Raw genomic sequence first — 12,703 nt, 5'->3', positions numbered from 1 at the left:
TTTGAGTTGATATATAGGTAATTGCAGCGAAGCTACTCTATAAACCTGATCTTAGTCTGTTACCACGGGATCATATTATCTCATATTAATCAGTTTCGAATGAATACGAGAATAGTTATTTCTTTCATCGTATTATTAGTTTTTTTAGCCCCGAGGTGCCGAAGGCACGGGCTAAAAAAATGGTTTTAATCTTATGATTGTACCACAATGCCATCGAAATTGATTTGACTTTTGTGTCAGAACCTGAATTGGGACATAGTGCATTTCATTACCCTAGGTTAGGTAACTTCATTTCACTTTTCAATACCGCTCATCTGACAGAGCAGCAGTAGGTCTTTATTTTGTCTTTAGTTATGAAATTTGTTTAGGCTAAGATTCGTACCTTTCTCTACCATGTGCAGATGTTGCACCAGATTATCGTGTACTCTAATAAAGTAATTCTCACGGCCAGCTAAAGTTACAATACCCCAATCCACCCCCTGGATGAACAAACTATAATAAACGAGGTACATATTAGCTAGCTAAATTGGCGACAAATTTTCCCTTGTTAATATATACATGTATTCTATATACATTGCTAAAGTAAACCAGTTTTTAAAAATATAAAAAAGATAAACGGACATTGGAATTATAGAGTAGCTTCGCTACTAATAATGGATATATTATTATTTGGATTTTCATGTTCTCTAATAAGGCTAAATTAACATTTCCCCCTCTACCACATTTATATCCTCCCCTCTTTCTGGATGAACTAACTGACCAATACATGGGTTTCGTGTTAGCAAGCTTAATTGACGACAATTTCCCCCTGTCATAATATCCATGTATCATTGTATATTCTACATCCATTATTAAAATTGTGACTATTTCTAAATTATGTTTATTTGGGATTAAGTCGGACAGAAAAACATTGTTTTTAATCATATTTTGTAAAACTAGGGGATGCGCCACTAGCATCTAGAAGCTTTTAATTCAAAGGGATGGGGAAATTTCTAAAATCATTCCGGGACCAGGTAAAAGCAGTTAGTGAAAGGTTAGTAGAATAAAACCTTCCATCACATTTTCTACCGAATCCAACTTTTGAATAACATAGTTTAAATTAAGCGACACTTTTCAAGTTCGAGAGTTTAAACAAGAACTATTTATAAAATAATCTACATTTCTAATTATATACTGCCATGCTAGTCATATATATGTCAATATAAATTCAAAAACTTTCTTATTCTTTATTTTAATTCTTTAAAGATTAAATAGATTCTACTTTTTAAAAGCTACTCTATAATTTTAAATGTCCATTTGAAAACATGATTTTCTTATAGAATACATTTTTTATAGAATCTTTTTACAAAGGAGCATTTAGTATGTTATCTAATAAGTCCTTGGTTTATCAGTAATTCTTTGGTGAAAATTTTGTAAACAAATTATCATAATTGTCTGCTATAATAAATAGATTTTTTTTACATCTAATTAAATGTCAGAGGTAAAGTTGGTTAGTCTGTATTACTTTTTAGCACTTCTTTAAAAAATTATTATTTATATTTTAATCAAATGCTTTTTTTATGTCAACACTGAAAAATCAGATTCTATTTTTGGGTTTTTTTCCTGTTAAATGAGAAGATGGATGCAAAAAGTCCTTATAAACTGCTATTTATTTTCGATGAACAACATTTTAGAGCTTTGAAATTTTGATTTTAACCCTTTGGAGGATGGTAATATTTTTATTTTACCCATATTGAACAAAATAAAAAATCGGCTATTATGGGTTAGTTTTTAAATTTTTTTTTTTGATAAGATTAAGTAACAACAATGATTCTGTATATACACAAAAGGATTTTTTCTTCAGTTGAAAATAGTAGTAGAAATTAACTAAAAACTGTTTAATTTTCCTCTAAAATTTTCACAGAAAACGGTACCTCATGCAAAAACGGCTGCATTTTAGATTTTATTGAAAAGTGAAATGAAGTTACCTAACCTAGGGTAATGAAATGCACTATGTCCCAATTCAGGTTCTGACACAAAAGTCAAATCACCTTCGATGGCATTGTGGTACATTTCTATATTCGTAGAAAGCGGTTTATAATACGATGCTAGACATAGTTTTTTCGTATTGATGAGAACCGGTTCCTGTCCACCGGATTCGAATGAGTACGAGAAAATTATTTCTAAAAATTTTGCATTTTAAAAGTATTTTAGATAAATTTTGCACTGTTAAACTATTCTAAGGAATTATATAAAATACTAGCGGCTACGCTCCTAGAAGCCTTTTTTTTTTTTTTTTTTTTGGGGGGGGGGTGAAGACACCCTACCCAAAAATAGTTTAAAACCTTCCCAGGACCTATGAGAAGCTTCGCCGTAAAGGAGAACAATATCGGTTTAGCGGTTAGCGAGATCCTTCGGGACAGACAAAAAACGCTTACTACTTTATTTAATAGGATAACAAAGTATAAGTTTTTAATTATAAAGTTCTATCGTCTATTCAGGGACTAGGGAATGTAATTCAGACAAACAATTCTAAGAGAAAATTTCCCCACAGCCTTCCTTTATTTCTCCCCCCTCTTACTTACTTTCCTTCAGCTACTTAAAAAATAAGTTTTCCGCCAACTCTACGCCAACTAAATTTTTAATTTTCAGCAATTTTAAATGGAATTAATTGGCTGAATCACAGCCCATACGTCTAACTCTAATATAATGATTTTTTTATTCTTTTTTTATGCAAATCTTAACATGAATCTTGATAAATTTATCTTTGTGAGCAACATAGAAAAATCATATTTGTTCAAGAGAATATTCATATCAAATACAGCACAGACAGACGGACATAGAGAGTTGTAGAACAAATGCAGAGTGGTCATAAGATTATTCAAAAGCACTGCTTCCGACCCCCGGAAGTAAATTCTGTGTTATCAAAAACTTTATGGACTTATTGATATCTTCTTTCTAACTTATGACGAAGTTAAAGAAAACTATGATGAAATTCAAATATACAAATGCAAAATAAACAAGGATCACAACATCCAAAAGTAGCGAAGCACAAAAATTATGTATAAGAATTTAAAGATTAGTTGTCAAAAACATGAATATTGGGGAAAAATCACGAAACCTTTTCAACATTTGTTATTAATTTTTTAATAATTATATATCATTATCAGTACTATGACTAACAGACTGACGGTCAAAGTAAAATACATACTGGATGCTCAAAACAACGGGAAGTTTAATTTTGATATATTTAACTAAAGAAATTTTGAAATCGAACCATAAACACCAAAGAAATGAGGAAAAATGTGAAAAATACAAAAATAGCCTAAAACCTGCTTAAAGGCAGTCTGACCGTCATAGTTGTTTTCTTGAAATGACAGGAAATTTTATTTTGATATCTAAAACTGAAAAAAATTTGCAAATTGGACCATAAACACCAAAGATATGGAGAAAAATGTGACAAATACAAAAATAGCCTAAAACCTGCTAAAAAGCGGTCCGACCAATGATAGTTTTAGTTTATAGTATTTTTCAAAACATACTCAAAATCGTAAACGATGGGTGATTTCGTAGAGAAATGTTACTGTTTTCAATATTTTCAAAATACTAAAATAACCCTAAAAATATACAAATTCCCCGATATATTCAAACGACCGAAAATTGAGACTTCACACCTCTGTTAACATTTTCATACGGAGAGAAGGGGTCAACTTATGCTAGATTTGGGATGTATTTGTAAGATACTACATATCTCACATATCTTTACGGTCAAACATTGTCAGAAAATCATAAAAATTCCGGAAAATATTATCATACGAAGAAGGTTTATGGCTTCACTAGAATTTTATGACTTGGAATAATAGAGGTTTGGTGAATAGATTTTTTTTATAGCATCACGCAATCTCGTAGCCAGATTATCAAGATAGTTAATCTTAGTTCTTATTGCTAATTTCGCTTGTTTTTTTATTTCCATTTTGGCAGCATTTCATGCTTAATAAACCAACCAATCACAATTAAAGAAAAAAAGTCTCCAAAGTTGTTATTGCTAATTTATCTTTTGACTTTTCCAGTTACTTTATGTTCTGTTGTGTTTGTCAGTTCAAATAAAGAAATAGGATTTTGTAGATTTATTAATTATGTATTATTTTTTAAAAATGTTATGTAACCCCCCCCCCCCCCCAATCATATTTCTTAAAATATCTTATACGTGAGTCACACACAAAGTAGAGAAACAGGTGCATATATATTGTTAATGAATTCTGGCGTGGGGGGGGGGGGGGGGGGGGTTACAATGATGCATCAGATTCAGAAGTAGCTAATATACCAACCAAAGGTTTTTTTATAATATCTATATGTGATACTTAATTTTTCAAAATATTGCTTGACTTTGATGTATCAATGATCAGAAATAGCTATTTATTTATCTAATATACCAAACAAAATTTTTTTTTATAATAATTAATATAATATCTATATCAGTTACTTAAGTTCTCAAATTTAAAATATAGCTTGAATTTTCTAAAGAATAATTCTTACAACATTTCTGTACGAACACCTTGGCTGACCGTAATATCATGTTACCAGTTACTTACCACCACCCCCCCCCCCCCCCCATATTCCGAGGGTTAATCCCCATAAATCATACATTTAAATAAATACAGGAGACTTTATAATAATAATACTCGAGTCCCCTCCCTCCTCTTTACTACTACCATTTCGCTTTTATGGATGTTGTGATCCTTGTTGATATAATTAAACCTTAAAAATATTCCTCACCCCCCCCCCCCCTTCATATTTATATTTGACTTACAACTTTGGATGGAAGAAAATAATACCCTTTAGGATTTAACTTTCACTTGACCTATATTGAACTCCCCCCCCCCCCCCCCCCAACTCTTTTAGCAAAAGTTGACCGATGATCATTCATCATATATCATACATCATAATAGGGGGAGGGGAGGGATCTTTTACTTACAACGAGACTTAAATAAATATAAAAAGAGTATAAGTATTTAGAAAAAAATAACATCCTATTATATAAAGAAGTTGGAGTTTTTTGTCTTAAGCTTTAGATTTCAATAACTGCTAAACAGATTGGGTTCTCTATTCTAGGTAAGCTTCACATAATTTTTGTGATGGTTTTATGCTGTTATATTTTCATATTTAAGGTTTACGATGGTTTTAAGCTATTCTTTAGTTCTTTTTTTGCCCCTTCGAATAAAGAGCCTCTAGATGCTAGGGGCGTAGCTGCTAGTATACATATAATAGGATACTAGTTCAGATATTTTTAAGCTACTGACCCAAAAAAAAAAAAATTAACAACACAGCACAAATTTTGCCGTTGAATGTGTGCGTCTGTTTTGATCTAGCTGAACTTTACAGGTTAGCTTCTAATAGGTAAAACCCTCTCAATATTTTTTAACATTCTTACATAAAGATCATAACAGAAATTCTTTACTGTCCCCAGGGAGGAGGGTGTATTAGACTGTAAATTAAATTGGTACCCAAAGTTTTAAAATTACTTTATTTTATTGGTTGGCGCAAAACTTTGGGTAATTTTATTGTATTTTCATTGGTTGGTTTAAGACTATCAGTGTCCACACTTTTCAACCAATAATCTTAATCTACATATGGGGTAATTTTGTTTATCATTACTGGGGATGTACCAGGGGCATCCAAGCTTATTTTTTTTTTTTTGGGGGGGGGGGAGGGTAAATATTTTTTTAATGGGAGGTTATTTTTAACATATGGTTTTGTTTTCAATTCTAAATATACTACAAACTACGCTTGAAGTTAACCAGTATTTCTTGTAAAAAAAAGTAACAGGATGTCTTTATAACTTATTGTTTCTTTGGATCGATATGATTTTAACCCTATTTTATGGGGGGGGGGGGGGGGGGGGTTGAAAATGTATGAAATCTGAGTACTAAGCTTATTGAACTAGCAGAGTCACGGAGGGGGTGGACATTGGACTGTAAATTATATTAGCTTAAAAACTTTGGGTATAAAATGTATTTATCAACTCTGTGATCGTTGCTTAAAGATTATGTGACAATTTAAAACACAATAAAGTTAAGTGTCCAGACATTTTAAACTTAAATTGTAATCTAATGAGGGGTATTTTTGTTTATCATCAAAGTTCCCTTCCTGGGCCCAGCTGAGTAAACAACTGAAACATGCAACATAAGTATTTTATAATATAGCTCTATCAATATCCAGGGAGGGAGGGGACAATGGGCTGTTCATCTCACTAATCATATATTCGTTGGCTTTACAAATTTGGGGACTTTTATTAAGTTTTGAATTTTGATTGGTTTGTTCATTAAGTTGGGTGTCCAACGTTTCAACCACTATAGTAGTAAAAAAAAGGGTAAATTTGTGTATTAATATTAGCGATGTACATCAATTTATCGGCCATTGTCTTATCAATTTAGATCTCTGATCAATATCCTTGTCAACATGCAATTTTATTGGTTTATATCGACTACAAGAAGAGAAAAATTTAGGTTGCAATATCCCCTCACATTTGTTGGTCGGGATGGAAGGGAAGGGGTAAAGAAGAGGAATGGGGGAGATATAAATTTTAGCCCGCCGAATAGTTCACTTTTGAATAGAACAGGAAAATCTGATGTAATGTCTAAGTAATTATAAATCCATTTTAAAGTCGATACTATCCCAAAAAAGGACCACTGCACTGTTAAGGACAGTTAGCTCTTTTCGTTATCAGAATGGTCGTATGTCCATTTCAAACATGTTGATTTTCAAGTTTTTCAACATCAAATTTTTATGCATTATAATTATCTGAATGATATGATTTTTGGAATACAGATTCCTAGAACAACAATGTATAATGTTATTCAGTTCTGACACTCTACAGGTGTTAATGTTTGTTTGTCCTACTATTTCAGAGCTTCCCTTTCATGGATGTTGTCATTCTGTTTTTATAACTTTTATAAATGCTCAAATTAAAATTAAAATTTAGAAAGCGTAACAACTCTATAATCATTACCAGAATGTCCGTACAACTATTTTAAACATTTTATTACTATTTTATTACATACAAAATGATATTTTATTTTTCTAAAAAAAATAGCTGTTTTAAGGCATACAAAAATTATTGCATGAGAATACTGAAGGGGTTGGAAAGACAAAAGTATAAGTACAGATTCTATATATAACATATCTCCGCCCATTTCCCTATCCAATTTGAATTTTAGCTAACAAAAAATAGCTATTTGTTCTGAACGGACGGAACGATCCTAATCATAGAAAGCTTCGCTTTAAAAAAAAGCTTATTATATAAGTTTTACAAGCAGAGAATCAATACAAAACAAACAGATTCTATTTAAAAAAAAAGATTAATTTTGCAGATTTGTAATTGATTGCTTTCTACCTATTCCCTAGAAAGGTCCAGGTCATGCTCTAACTAAGGATCTCACTAACCGCTGAACCAATGAACAATAAAGCTTCTTAATTAAAAGTGAAAGTTAAATTTTGTTTCTTTTAACTTTTAAAACTGCTCATATTTAAACATCAAGTTCCTATTGTAAAGATTTATGGGAAGGGGTGTTAATTATATCTACTGCTGTTAAAAACAAAGCTTTTCTATAATTGGGGTTGGTTTCACATCCGTCCATCTGTACATCTAGAACTGATAGATTAAGAAAGTGGAACAACTTTATAATATTAACTTATAATTCTGTTTATACTTTATTCTGATTATTCAGTTCTGACAATCTACAAGTGTTACTGTTTGTTTGTACTACTGATTCGCTTTTATGGATGTTGTCATCCTTGTTGATAAACCCTCTGATTTCCTTTATTTGGCTAAAGTTAAACAGAGTTGCCCCCCCCCCCCATATCCAATTGAATATGATTTACTACTATTTTCTGCCAAAATAAAGGTAAAAGGTAAAACATGGACAATAATAGTTATTTCTTTCATTGTATTATAAACGGCTTTCCGCGGATATAGAATGTACAATTATAAGATTAAAACCAGTTTTTTTGGCCCCGAGGTGCCGAAGAAAAAAACTAATTCTATATTCTAATCTCCCTCCCCCCCCCCCCCATAAAAAAAGTTGCTCTTAAGAATTCATTTGTAGTTCAGGAAGGGAGCAGAGAAAATAAGAACGGCTTGTTTTTTTCCTATGCCTTGTAAAGTAAATCATATTCAATTGAATATGGGAGGGGGGGGGGGGGGGTTAAAAAACCATGTGAACACACCCCACCCCCCATAATCCTATACAATAGGAAGTTTAAATATGAGCATATATAGAAACAACAAGGATGACAACATCCATAAAAGCGAAGCGCTGAACTGGTAGGACAAACGGACATTAACACTTGTATAGTGTCAAAATTGAATAATCAGATTATAAATGTATAAGAGTCGATGTAAAATTGATTATAGAGTTGCTACGCTTTCTAAATCTTACCTAATTACTGCAGGAATCACTATGCAAAGTTTGAAATCGATAGGACAGTTCTAACATGCCTAAATTAACGAAAAAAGCTATCTGTTACGGACGGACGTACGGAGTGACGGACGGACGTATGGACGGACCGACCCTAATTATAGAAAAGCTTCGCTTTTAAAAATTAACTTTTTTGTGAGACAATGTTAGTTTGTAAGAATGTGTTTCTAAGGACCAATTTTTAAAAGCGAAGCTTTTCTATAATCAAGGCCGCTCCGTCCTTTACTGATATCTCTTATCATAATTTTCTTTTCTATAATTGGGGTTGGTTGCACGTCCGTCCGTCTGTACATCTGGAACTGATAGATTTTTTAGAATTTAGGCATGTTAGTATTTTTCTATTGTACAATTTAGAAAGCATAGCAACTCCAAATATTCACTTATAATTTTGTTTTTACTTAAACATTTATATTCTGATTATTCAGTTATAACAACAGACAAAATACAAGTGTTAATGTTTGTTTGTACTACTATTTTGCTTTTAAGGAAGTTATCATCCTTGTTTTTTATCTCTCATTTTATTCTTAATCCTCTCCCTCTCCCATATGTTGACCCGTTTAAGATGACCCCTTCTTAAGTTACAGTGGAGTATTATCATAAGAACCTCATAAAAAGGAGGGAAATTTTAACTGAAGATAAATTTTTTTTCTGCAGTGCCGCTACTTTACAAATACGAACTGTAAAATTACAAGTCAAACAAGATAAAGTGGTTCTTTGACAATCACTATTTAATCTGGACAACATTTTGCTTCAGTAAACAATGTTTATACTTTATAATGACGTGCATATTAAGTAAAAAAACCTTTCAGTGTTAAAAATCTTATCTATTATACAAATTTTATATCTATTTAAATTTTTTCATGTACATTTCAACAAAAAAAAACTTTAGCTAGAAAATTTTTTTTGTAATATGCGAAGGTTCCGTGATCATATGAACATGCTAATTTATTTGAGAAATCCAATATTTTTAAAAAAACTCAAATTGCCCAATAAAATTAAACGGTCTAGCTAAGTTTTTGAAAGGGATAATTAGTGATTTACAACGATATCCTGGCCGTATGAAAATGTATAGCTATTTCAATATTTATCAAATACCTATTTAACCCCTTTCTTTCACACGTTTAACCCCCAGTATGAAAATTAGGGAATTTAGCAATATTTGGCACCAATTTTAATATTTTGAAGCCGTAAATTAGTTTTTGAAACTAACGATATGACTGGGTCCGACCGCCATTTTTTTTTATAGTTAATTGGGCTCATTAATAATGGGAATGTTGTCAAAACATTTTAGCCTTTTATCTTTTATAAGAGCCGAGAAAATCACGTTTCCCCCAAACTAAGACATACGGACAGACGGACATTTCAAATTATAGAGTAGCTTCGCTACTAAAAATCTCTCTACATTAGTACTTGGCTGCGGCTTCTTTACCCTTGGAATTGACATTATTAACGTTTTTTGTTAGTAGGGGAAACATTGCAGTCTAACTTTCTCCCTCCAAAAAATAAAATTAAATAAGTAAAATACAAATCTTGGACGTCCTTGTATTACTAGGCAATTTTATGTCAACTCTGAAGCGTAAATACATACACACCCTACAAATGTCTTGTTAAAAGCGAAGCTTTCTATAATTAGGGTCGGTCCGTCCGTAGGTCCGTACGTCCGTAACGGATAGCTTTTCCCGTTAATTTAGGCATGTTAGAATTGTCCTATCGATTTCAAATTTTGCATGGTGATTCCTTTAATAGTTAGGTACGATTTAGAAAGCGTAGCAACTCTATAATCATCACCAAAATGTCCGTACGTCCATTTTAAACATGTTGATTTTTTAACTTTTTTTAACAACAAATTTTTATGTGATTTAATCATCCGATTGATCTGATTTTTGGTATATTGATTCCTGGGACAACAAAGTATAATGTAATCAGTGAAGCAACTCTATAATCAAGTCCTAAAAATGTAAGTATGTCCATAAATATTATCCTGAATCATGCAGTTTTTCAACAAATTTACTTACAATTTTGCTTTGACTCTTATACATTTATATTATGATTATTCAGTTCTGACACTATACAAGTGTTAATGTCCGTTTGTCCTACCATTCCAGTGCTTCGCTTTTATGTATGTTGCCATCCTTGTTTATTCTAAAAGCTAATCTTCTCTACAAGCCATGGTAATTAGGGTCGCACCGTACGTCCGTCCGTAAGTATCAGATAGCTTTTCTATAGATGAGAATTTCAAACTTTGCACGATGATTCCTGAAAATATTTGGCACAAAATTGAAAGCGTAGCAACTCTTTAATCGTTACCAGAAATTTCACACGTCCATTTTAAACATCCTGATATCTAACAGCAATTTTTTTTGTATTATAAGTTTAATTATCCTATTGATCTGATATTTGGAACAATGATTCCTTGGACAACAAGGTAATAAATATGTTATGTATGTTTATTATAAGTGAGTTATGACTAATTTTAACTAAATCCATCTAGTCAACATAAACCATTAAAATTGCAAACAGAAAGAGAATGCCAACAGTTTTAGCAAAGAACGAAATTTTCCTTACAATTTTTCTCCAAAAATATCGCACCTAGTGGACAAAGCCATATTGCGTATTATTGTCATTGTTATGTTACAAGATCTAAACTTTCTGCCTAGTGACAATTTTTATTTGCGTAATGAATCATTGAAAAAAGTTACTCTATAGTTACTGACTTCTTTTATAATCTTGTTGAGTTATAGTTATACGCAGCAAAATTGGTCAATAAAATTGTTTTATTTCAAAAAAAAAGTTCATCACAAGAACTTAAAAAAAATGTCACGAAATAAAAAAAATAAACGAGAAAGAATATCTTACAATAGGCCAAGATTAAAAATACGAAAAAATATAATTATATGACACAATATAACACAAAGGTAAATATTTATTAGGTTCAATCAAAATGAAAAACGTGCCATAAACTAAAATGACTAAGATAATATTACATATTTCGCTACTACATTTTGATATTATTCTAGTCGGTAAATTTGTTAGACCTAAGAAGGGTCATAAAAAGGCTCTCTCCTTCAGCCCTTCCCCTTATCCCTATCTCTCCCTTTATCTCCTTAGTTTTATGATAGTTGAGTTAGGTAAATCAACCATATTGTATTTTTATATATCCATCTTTCAGTATGAAAAATGCCAGGGATATATATGGCCGTACAAAGGATTTAAATTTTTGTTGGCTGTGTTGCACTTTGTGTCCAACTTTGCACTTTGCTTTGGGGGATGATTTTTATTCTTTATGTAGATTTTTGAATAATGGCGTTTTAAGGGTGGAGGGGGTACTTGTTTTTTTTTGGCTTACCAACTCCCCTCCCTTCTCCCGCCTTTTTGAATTAGCTAGGGAGGGGGGGGGGGGTCGAAAGGTAACAAAAAAAGCATATTAACAAAAATAATGAATAGAAGAAAATTTGCCCTCCCCCCACCCATGTCAAATTTTTTTTTTTTTTTTTTTTGGGGGGGGGGGGTAAAATCGCACATTTTGGATGCAAAATGGCCAAAATTTACCTAATATGTAAAAACCTAGGAAATCATGGGAAAAATCATGTTATTAATTCTTATTGTCATTAACAAAAAAGTAAAATCACCACCCCCTTTAAACGAAAAAATAAAATCCTAGGACATTTTTATTTAGTTATCTAAGATGATCTGAAAAATCTTCAAGGATTACATAAGTAGCCAAGCACAAAAAAATCGATGGAATTATGGACAAAGTAATTAAAGAGAATCTGTTAAGTTTTTATTTATCAAGAATAAAATCATATTCAAAATTCACAAAAACTTTCTCATAAGTTTTTAAAATCATATTTTAGTGTGTCGGACAGCAATACGATAGGTAAAATATATACTGGATGCTCAATGGTATAGGGAATCTTTGCTAAAATTTTTAGCTGTATACCTCGAATAGTTGCCAAGAAAACAATATTTCCCCTATAGCGTTAAAGACTGACGGACGGACAGACAGAAAAAGTAAATTATAGAATAAAAATGAGATTATTCGTTTTATAAACAAAAAAGCTAGTTTATTTACCATACCTACTCTAGTTTGTTTAGACTTCAGTCTGCTTTTATTGGTCGTTTTCTAGTTCTAACACAATATTTCAATATTTAGAGAAATGTGCGCATTTAAGAATAAAGTTAAAAATAAAGTTAAGTTAACGTGAATCATTTTATGTTTATATTTTACATTCATATTTATAATTTAA

The 12,703-nt window shown here is 31.5% G+C and overlaps 1 protein-coding gene across 3 annotated transcripts in view; it reads right to left on the bottom strand.

Moving 5' to 3' along the window:
- Positions 1-12,703, bottom strand: part of RpL4 (ribosomal protein L4) — a 234,087-nt gene that overhangs the window by 165,797 nt on the left and 55,587 nt on the right. The gene's annotated exons all lie outside the window — the stretch shown is intronic.

This window comes from Acartia tonsa, chromosome 10, assembly GCF_053477335.1.
Source record: "Acartia tonsa isolate MP-2025a chromosome 10, ASM5347733v1, whole genome shotgun sequence".
Taxonomy (NCBI): domain Eukaryota; kingdom Metazoa; phylum Arthropoda; class Copepoda; order Calanoida; family Acartiidae; genus Acartia; species Acartia tonsa.
The sequence above is the reverse complement of the archived record's forward strand: the minus strand, read 5'-3'. Positions and strand labels throughout refer to the sequence as shown.